The sequence below is a fragment of the Copadichromis virginalis genome, linkage group LG6 (genome assembly GCF_057382275.1).
Source record: "Copadichromis virginalis isolate Kocher_CV1m ecotype Utaka linkage group LG6, C_Virginalis_male_GT1.1, whole genome shotgun sequence".
Taxonomy (NCBI): domain Eukaryota; kingdom Metazoa; phylum Chordata; class Actinopteri; order Cichliformes; family Cichlidae; genus Copadichromis; species Copadichromis virginalis.
The window spans coordinates 36,068,585-36,078,864 of record NC_140623.1 but is presented as its reverse complement, the minus strand read 5'-3'; the positions used below and the strand labels follow the sequence as shown (position 1 = coordinate 36,078,864).

General features: G+C 41.7%; 1 protein-coding gene across 1 annotated transcript in view; it reads left to right on the top strand.

Moving 5' to 3' along the window:
• Nucleotides 1-3: 3 nt before the first annotated feature.
• The window catches only part of LOC146708364 (ADP-ribosylation factor-binding protein GGA1-like), a 26,062-nt gene continuing 15,785 nt past the window's right edge, over nucleotides 4-10,280 (top strand). Inside the window, exon 1 of the mRNA XM_085460213.1 lies at nucleotides 4-41. The gene's annotated coding sequence lies outside the window, so the exon portion shown is untranslated. The remainder of the gene's footprint in view (nucleotides 42-10,280) is intronic.

Below are 10,280 nucleotides of genomic sequence, written 5' to 3'. Positions count from 1 at the left end.
GACGGAGACATGCATCATCCCCGCATTGCTGCCCTCCTCAGGTAACTTGTATAATACAGGGTTGCTGCCTCCTACAGTGGGGGAAATAGCTATTTGAGCCCCTAAATTTGTTGTAAGCTTTCTTATTTACAAAGAAATGAACAGTGTCTATATTCTATTGTAGTTTAATTTCAATGGAAAATTACAGAACATCAACCAAAAATCCAGAAAACACATTTAATCAATGTAATGAATTGAGTGAGTTAGGGATTTGAAACTCCACAGTCCTGCCAGAATTCTGGCTCAAACAGATCAGCTGTGTCCAGTCAACTGGAGATAAACATCTGTCCACGTGGGTCATAATAGAGCACCAAGGCAACAAAAGGATGGTTAAAGAAGAAGCATACTGAGGTGTGAAGGATATAAAAAAAACAACAACAGCAATAGAATAATATTAAACACAAAGTGAACCCGTCTTCCTTCATTCAATAGGTTCTTTTAGATGTTAAGGAGGAATTGACTTAACCAGGCTGGCGGAGAATGAAGACAACCGGACACCTGCTGCAGATGGGGAATCAGTGAACTTTTATTGAGACAGAGACAAGCTCTCAAAACAGCTCACATCAAGAGATTCCCAATATTTGCTGTGAGGATGGGTATATATTCTCTAAAACTTACAGGAGGGGGTTGTGAGGAAAGTGCTGCATTAGCAGAAAAACAACTCCATAAAAGGAAAGCGGCCTTGGGTGTTCTAGTCTCTTCGCTTCTTATCGCTCTCAAGGCCAAAGTCGTGAGCACACATTTTTATTACACAGTTGCACAGTAACTTTAAAGCTGAACACTATTTAAAGCTGAATAATGTTTGATTCAGATTATATTTTCTTCAAATCCCCCTTTTGACCCATCTTAAATGGGTCAACACACAAAAATAAGTAACATTCAAAGGAACACAGAGACGTGTCGAAGCCTGGCTCGAAAAACTCCTCGGGTCTTTTCATTTGTCTTTATCTGTCATTGCAGATGAGGAGAAAAGAGTCCAGGCACCACCCTGCCCAGGGGTCGGCTGCAAGCAGTCTCGGTTCCCGATGAAAGCAGTAACAGCTGTCCTGCACACACGGATACAACGAGTTAGTGCAACCAGGGTAGTGACGCAAAATTAACAGTTCCTGTAACTCAGCAACCAAAAAGCATAAGTAATGATAAAAATGTGGAGAGTACAGAGTATACTATAATAATGAGAGATATAAACGTGAAAATGTGAAAGAATAAATCAACCGTAAAATAAACTCAGAACGGTAACTGCTAAGGACATTCAAAAGTGAATATGGTAAAACTGGAGAGGAAGTGGTGGGCAAGACCCTAGGGGCTACATTTGTCAGATTGGGACTGTCAGAAGGGGGCGAAGCTTTTGAACTTGAAGGTGTCAGAAGTGTCGGGGGCCCTTCACAGATCAGGATTATGCCAATGGGAATGAGACCCAGGGCCAGGAAGCAAACAAAGACGCAACATCTTTGCCTGCCTGTCATTTCAGGGGGAAAGGGCCAAGACATGTTTACTTAGCTTGGATGTCGTCTAATAGAGGATGATGGGGCACAGAAAGGTGGTCCAGTTCCCCCCACCTCGCCAAGGGCGTGTTCTAGGAGTTAAAGAGCAACAACCTGCAATCTGTACCAAAAAATCTTCATAGTCCCACCGGAAAATCATAAGAGTAATAAACGATTCAGCTCAACAGACAAGTATCATGTTCAGGTTTCTCCAATCATTAAATCACTATTATTGCCACAATTTGCTTTATTCACCCTTTGGGCAATGAGAGAGAGAGCCCCTAATGGCCAGTTAGTGGGCTCTAGGTCAAACTGTCCCCAAATTTGTTATCTGTTATTATTACTTGTTGCCATGTCACTTGTCTGTTTTCTACTGCACCCCTCTCACCAAAGCAAAGCAAACATTAGCAGCACATTGACCGTAGTCAGACATCCTCATTCCATAGGTGCTATAAAACATTTCCTGTAAAAGAATCACAGTTTTCAAGACAGGGTGTGTCTCCCCCAACACTCTCACCAGAATACAGTGTAATAGCATCCCCAACTCCTAACCCATAAACACCGTTTCTTCACACATCCGCCCAGAAATCCTGTAATAGAAAAACATTAAAACTGTAACCCTGTAGGGAAGAAAATGTAAATGGTAACGCTGCGCAGTTACCTCTGTAAGCAACACAAGACACAAAAATGGCATTTACAGGTTCACTCATCCTCGAATATTTTGTCATCCTTCTACTCCTGTAAAAGAAACCCACATAAATTCATCCACCCTTTTATCCTATCTAGGTGGAGGTGGTTAACCTTGAGTCATGGTCAAGTCTTGTCATCTTTTACCAGTCAGTCCGTTTGTTTTTATTCCCAGTCTTTCATCCATTCATCCGTTCTTTGCTGATAGTGAAACCTGTCGTCGCATCTAGTTTCCACACTCAGCAAAATGACGTCATCTCAAAAAGAAACAAGACCTTGAGTTTGGATTACCTCGCTGAATCCTTTTTTAAACAGGGACTCTCGTTTCTAATTGTCCCCACAAGTGTTTCCTCCAGAACCCATTTCAATGCGGAGAAACTCACTTACGACAATTTTCTCGCCGACGTGTAATGCTTGTAATTTCCGATGTGCAGATCTGCTTAAAGAAAAGATTCACAAACAAAAATCAGTAAACATAAAACAAAATAAAATGAAAAATAACAAAAACAAAATGCAGACGCCCGGGTCTTAGGACTTGTCACTGAATATTCTTCCCATCAATAAAAATACCAACCTAAACCTACACAGAGTCAAATCAACACCACCTCAACCTTTTCATATTCAGAAACCTATATGTTTTGCGTTCGTGAAACAAAATTGAACCATTAAGTAAGTTGAGCTCTTGAAATGTTTTAATTCTCTTAATTCTGCCAGTTTATTTCAACACTTATTCAATGACTTTTATTCAACTGCTACTTGGTCACTCGACTTTTACCTGTTCAAATTGCCTAGGGTTCAACAAAGTCTAGATCCCCGTTTTCATGAAACTTGAACGGTGTACGATGATTTACTTACAGTAATTTAGAATCATCACTCAACCTAGCTCTACTACTGGCACTGCGTGACTTTTCTCACACTGGAAACCAGAATTTAGTACAGAACTTTAATGCCTCAGGCAATCGCGTTCAAGGGCTGCCCCCCCCTTCTCTTCTTCTTTGTCCGTGTGTTCCTCCTTTATTAAATCTCCATCACAATGACGTGGCGCTCTGAAATAAAACTCACACTGTTAATTCCTCGTTTTCACTCTGCACCACTGCTCAGAGTGTTTTCTTTTCTTTTTAGTGTAGAGTAAACAATTAAGTCGAGGCCTTAAGCCCCAGATATCTCGCACGGGCATCATTTTCATAACCAAACCGCTCCGGACTCTGCTCCCCAGACCACACAAATGCCCTCCGGGCTTATTATTATAGCAAATTCTGTATTTGACTTTGTTGTGTGCAGCATTGAGCCTTTGTCAGTAAAGCATTCTTCATTGCAGCAGCTGGAGCATTGTGTGTCACTTCTTAGTAAATTAAATCAACATTTTGATTTTAGTGCATGGGTATGTATCAGTTTTTACTCCCTCAACAAGTGCATAAGTGTTCATGTGTGTGTTTCCCTTCATTCTAAGTAGGCGCATGCAGAAGTGTGTGTTCGTGTGTTGGTATATGTTTGTGTTCATCACCTTCCTGTTCTGTAGTTTAGGTAAACCAGCGGCCTGACGCATGGCCTAGGGTCCTCCCCTCCTCTTTGGGTCTGTTTATGTTGTCCTTACTTTGCTCCACGGCCTTCTGCAGCTCTGCTGTTCGGCTCTTCTCAGAGGTCAGCATCCTTCTGCTCACCGTCCCTTTTCCTCCGGGCTTAATGCGCGTCTCGTCACAGCTCTGTCAGCTGACGCAGCCTGGGAATTTCCCCCGTGTAGTGAAACGGGCTTTAGGTTTAGTGCTCTCCGTCTCTGCTGCATGAGATCACTCTTTTGCAGCACTGTTGACATCCTCAAGTTGTTGTTGTGAGTCCAGCTGCTGTGGCCTTCAGGGGTCAAAGGGTCAAAGATGGTCGCGGAGAGGGCAACGATGGTAGAGGGGAGGGTAGGAGTCCAGGTCAGCTTCGGCTCTCAGAAAAAACAAAAACAAAACAAAACAGGCGAACAGGAAAATGATGTTGTGTTGGCTGTGCTGTGTTGGCTGTGTTATCCCGAGAGGGGAGAAACAACGAGATCTCGTCTCCCCCCTTTTTTGTTTTTGTTTTTTTTTTTTTTTTTTTTTTCACCATATAATCAACTCATAACCCCTCAAGTTGACAGGACAACACAGGTACGTGTTAAAATTCTTAAGATCCTGTTTAGAAACCTAAAAAGGAATTTCCTATCATTCAGTAGTCATTTGTCTTAAACAATCAACAAAAACATGTCCCAAGTCGACCCTTTTAACCACTAAATTTGTCGTGTCCTCACTTAATCCTCAGACCAGTTTCTTTGTCTTTTGACGTTACGTTGTTGTCCTGCAACCCAAAGCGTTTAATTGTCAGTAATGTATAAACTATATCATTTAAAAACAGGTGTATGTTAAGTGTCGCTACTTTAACCTTGCATGTACGTGCACATGTATGTAAGCTGTTTCTTCATTGCATGTATGGGTGCGTCTGTATATGGGTTACTTTAACTTTTTCTCAAACGAGGCATTTCTCTAACACGCACATGTGTCTGTTCCTCACCCTTCTCATATCTTTCTCTGGTTGTGTGTGGTTTTATTTGTTTCAGTCATTTACCAGCAACATCTTTTCCTTTTCTCCATGTCTTCCGCCAGAGGTTAACACTGGTGAGATTCAGGGACACAGCACCCAGAGCAGTTCAGCGAGAAAAACCCGCCTCAAACTACATTCTCTCTTTTTTGTTTTACCGGGAGGGGTTAGGACAACTCTGGTGTCCAGCCGTGAATTTTAGCCAAAGCTTGGCCTGTCTTCTGCTGCCGTACTCAGGCTTCCAGGTTAAGAAAAAACACCTGTATTAAGACACTAAACATACATTCAGTATTTGTATAAACATAACTGCCTAAATCATTGAACTCTTGAGGAGGGTGTATTTCAGAATCAGAATCAAAATCAAAAACTTTATTGTCATTGTCATGAGACCGATGACATTAAGAATGGTCCCCGATCATTGCATCATCCCTAGTAATATCAAATATAAAAACACAATAAAATTCAATCAATAAAATAGATAGAATACTTAAAATACTAAGTATTCCCACCGTCATGCTTCAGACCGTGCATAGATTAACACAAGAGTGGCATGGTGGACATTTTTGTAGTATTCAGATGTGTTATTGCAGTTGGATAACAGCTGTGTTTGAGTCTATTAGTCCTTGCTCTGATTGCCCTGTACCGTCTGCCTTAGGGCAACAGTTCGAACAGGGAGTGGCCAGGATGTGAGGTGTCTTTTATGATGTTTTGGGCCTTTTTTAAACAGTGGGCGTTGTTTGACTCTTTACTAACTTTAAAACCCCACCATAACAATTTCTCACTGACAAACTTCTATGCATCCATTTAAACATGCGAAGCCAGCACAAAATCACACACATACCCCTACAGCAAAGCTTCAACATAACCACAATGCAACTCCTCCCTTAAACGGGAGAAATCACCCTGAATCAACCAACTCTATATAAAACGTCAAACAAAGATAAACCACAAACATTTCTACACTTCTGTGTCTTCCACGCAGCACAATAGGCAGAAAAACACCGATTACTCACAGTCTACAACAAAAGAAAAACCTGCTCTTTTCACAACTCTCACAGCTAAAGTCAAAACTCTTACCCAGTGCCTCTGAAATAATAAAAAAATCACCAAATACTCGATTACTCTTTTCACTCGCTCCCTCTCACTCCCTTCTTCCTCATACAGCATACACGCTCGCTCCCGCGGACCCGCTCGGCCCCGCGGGCTCACTCGGCCCCCACCTTTTTTCTCTCACAGAGACAGAGAGAGAGACCCTTTTCCTTCTTTTTTTTTACTTCGGTCTATCTGCACAGAGTTTACCTCATCTCTTTCCTTCTATGGGCATGCACACTTCCTGTCTCACACACACAGCCCCTCTCTCAGAGAGAGCAGAAAAGAGTTTTTCCTTTTTTTTTTTCAACACTCAGGAGAAATTCAACAGACAGTTTATACCACTATTTTACACTTTATTTACACACACCGGTAATTTATGTTCTATTTACACACGGGCCCGCATAGACATATGCCAGAAGAGGTTACCCCTAAGTTTTTGACTAATTTAAAAGCACCTATAGCCCAGGCCTAGCCTTGCTGATCAATACACACCTCGGGAACGCCCTCCCGATAGCGCTCGAATTCCTAAGAAAACACCATATGCCAGAACAACTTTATCTCACTTCTCTATTTCTCTGCTGGTGTTGCTAAATTTTTGACTAATTTAAAAGCATCTTTCAGCTGTTTTGCTTCTTTAGGCTGGTGTGTGGAGTTGATGACTGTCTCAACACATGTTAATTGTTCTCCCAATGTGCTAAGAATAACACCGGGACCCCAACCATCATCATTAGTTTCTCGATCTAATTCTCCATCCATTTTACTGTCAATGGAGGAGTGTTCTTTTATTGCTTTTAAAGGAGAATTTGGGCCAGCTGGGTTTCTGCCTCTGTTAGGCACTAATCAGCTGGGGCGCTGCTTTAAAGGTGAGTCAGCACTGAAATATCCCTTCAGGTGTTACCAGGCTTCTACCAAACCGGAGTCTGGCGGGTAACCTTGCCTAGAGCTTCCTGATAGGGGTGCTAGTTGGTTGTCACCTTGTTCACACGTCTCATTCACACTTCATACATTACCTGCAGTCACTCATTACCCTCCTTATGTATGTAATAAATGTGTAAAAAAAAAATTCTATGTGTGGTGTATTATTTTAACCAAAAGAGGAACCTAGTTCCTTTAATTGTGTAATCTGTGAACAACGGAGAACAAACTGTCCTGCCCAGTGTTCCACAGCAAGCATTCAGCGTGTATTTATGTGTGTCCAATATCAAACAGAACATCAAAACATTTAAAACACTAAAATCATCGGGGTTTTAAGAAGAGATCCGTTTTCTCCTATTGATCAAAGGGACCCCTCCTATGGACTCCAACCAGTACTTCTCTTTTTTAAGTTTTAGAGGATCTTTTCTAATAAAGTCCTCTGGGCCTTCCTAACCCTTCTGTAGTTTAGAGAATATTACTAAAAAATATTCTCAAGGCCTTTAACCTTTTAATTTGTTTAGAAAGGCGTTACTAATAAACCCTTTCAAGGTCCCAGACCTGCTGAGGTATGTATCCGACACCGGAGAGCAAACCCGTCGGCTGCAACCGTGGTCAGACCTCAGTTCACTCTTATCTTTATTCACTTATTCACTTATTTCTTATTCACTTATCTCTTATTCACTTGTCTGATTCTCAACAAGCCTTAAGTAAGCCAGACAATTTTGGTTATGAATTACTAGGAGTTTGGACACTAAGTATTTTTATAATGTTCAATATAGCAGAAATAAAAGGTCTGCTTACCTTGTTTTTTGTGTGTACACAGCTTTTGTCCAAACTCCGTTCACTCAGACCACGGCCGATGTCCTCCCCCCCGTTCCAGTTTGGCCTGGAGCGGATCCTGTTCCGTGACGCCAATTGAAGGATATAAAAAAAACAACAACAGCAATAGAATAATATTAAACACAAAGTGAACCCGTCTTCCTTCATTCAATAGGTTCTTTTAGATGTTAAGGAGGAATTGACTTAACCAGGCTGGCGGAGAATGAAGACAACCGGACACCTGCTGCAGATGGGGAATCAGTGAACTTTTATTGAGACAGAGACAAGCTCTCAAAACAGCTCACATCAAGAGATTCCCAATATTTGCTGTGAGGATGGGTATATATTCTCTAAAACTTACAGGAGGGGGTTGTGAGGAAAGTGCTGCATTAGCAGAAAAACAACTCCATAAAAGGAAAGCGGCCTTGGGTGTTCTAGTCTCTTCGCTTCTTATCGCTCTCAAGGCCAAAGTCGTGAGCACACATTTTTATTACACAGTTGCACAGTAACTTTAAAGCTGAACACTATTTAAAGCTGAATAATGTTTGATTCAGATTATATTTTCTTCAGGTGATGGAGTGGCCTAGCCAGTCTGCAGACTACAGTGTTATGGAAAATTTGTAGAAGGAGCTGAAGCTTCAAGTTGCCAATTGAAAGCCAAGAAACCTAAAGGATTTTAAGACAGTCTGTAAATAGGAGTGTGCCAAAATCACTCCTGAGATTTGTGCAAACCTGGTGACTAACTTTAAGAAACGTCTTACTGCTGTGCACCCCAACAAGGGTTTCTCCACCAAATATAAAATCATCTTTTGATCAAATACTTATTTCACTCAATGACATGCAAATCAATTTATAACGTTTTTGTAATGAGGGGTTTGTTGTTGTTGTTCTTTGTTTTTTTGGTTGATATTCCATTTCCCATATACAAGCTTATTTTGCCATTCAAAGCTTTTAAGGTTAAACCAAGAATTTGACTTCGAAATTTGAAAGCTAAAGCCTGGATTATATTCGGTTGCAGACACGGCCAGCTGGAGACCCAATGACCAAGTAGTGATCCCAAGTCAATACCAGACACTGACTTGCATAGATGGATCTTCTCTAAAATCACTGGGATATGTGTCAGTCTCCATCAGCCATTGAGCCCCAATGTACTCAGTCAGTCTAGTTACATCTGTTACTGCCGATGCACTAAATTTGAGCTTTATTGTTACTGAAATGTGGGTACGAATGTAGCATTTTTAAAATATTTCATTAATATTTCACTGATTTTGACTTAATTTTACTTATAGTTGTCAAAGCTTACTAGTATACAGTTCATTTGTGGGGCCGTGTTGACCTCTTTGTACAGGACTAATCCCCCCAGCCCTGTCATTAACACAGACTCTGGTAGAATTTCATCAGAAACGAAGAAAGTATTCATGCATATCAACACTTTATAATGCTACCAGTAATATACCGACGTGTGACCATTCTGATAGCCGTCTGTGTCTGCAGGTGAATGAGTGAAGCTACATAAACAGTTAAATTAGCATAGCTTACCAGCCGTAAACCCGACAACAACACAGTGGGTGAGGGTCGGAGGGGGGGTCGCTTGGCATTCTAACTTTAAAGGAAGGATTTTAACAGTATTTGCTGTGGGTTACAGCAGTGGACCAGCAGGCTACATGTTTGAATCCAAACAAGTTTCACTCAATCCCAACAACTGAGGATCGCCATTGTGGTCGCTAGGGTAACGTCACGTCGCCGTCATATCGGATGTGGGCGGGGCTTAGCGCTAGAATCCCTTTGATCCTTTCATGTCTTGTGTGACATCACCTTGGTCAAAGTCTATAAATAGAAGCATTTGCACAGGGTTAGTCACAAGGTAAGTTTAGTAAGAGGGAGTAAGAGAGATTAATGTCTAAGACACAAACTCATCAAGTCCAGATTGTAAAAACTTATATCATTTGAAAATATGAATTCTGCCATTGAAACGACCGATGCGATTCAAAGCTGCGCCACTGCAGATGACTCTGAATGTAGTGTCGTCCCTGGCGCAAACATTTTACAGAGCGACGAGGGGAAATCGAAGCACTGTGTGTGCTGCCCTCAGTCGTGCAACCAGCATCAGAATCCGGGGGATCCAGAGTCAGTTGTTCTCCAGGAACCTCCAGTGTCAGAAGAACAGCTGCTCGTTAAAGAGCTAATAAATGCTGTTATTACACGTGCCTCCAAAGAGGCAAAGGTGTCGCCGTCTGACATGATTCAGCAGCGCCTCTTCACAGCTCTGTGGGCACAAGTTGAGCAAAAGCCTCTCAAAATCACACAAAGGGGGATTAAAAAACTTGAAAAGGGGATTTTTAAAGACATCAAAAAACGGCTGGACATTAGCCCTGATCTCGTGATCATTGCGCTAGCCGTAGGTCAGCCGTACCTAGAGGTGATCATTTCCATATTTGAAGATCACCTCTTCCGTAAAAACCTACTGGCAAGGTTCTTCTCGTGGTGCGTTAGAGCCGAGGATGACGAGGACGAACAAACTAAAGCCCTTTCTCAAACACTTTTAGAAGAATTTAAATGTAATATATTTCAAATAGTGGAGAAAAAATCATCATCTGGCATTACTGTCAGCGATTATGATGATGATGAAGAAGAATGTGTGAGCGCACTCATTGATGCTGTGCTCACACGGGCTGCGAAGAATTC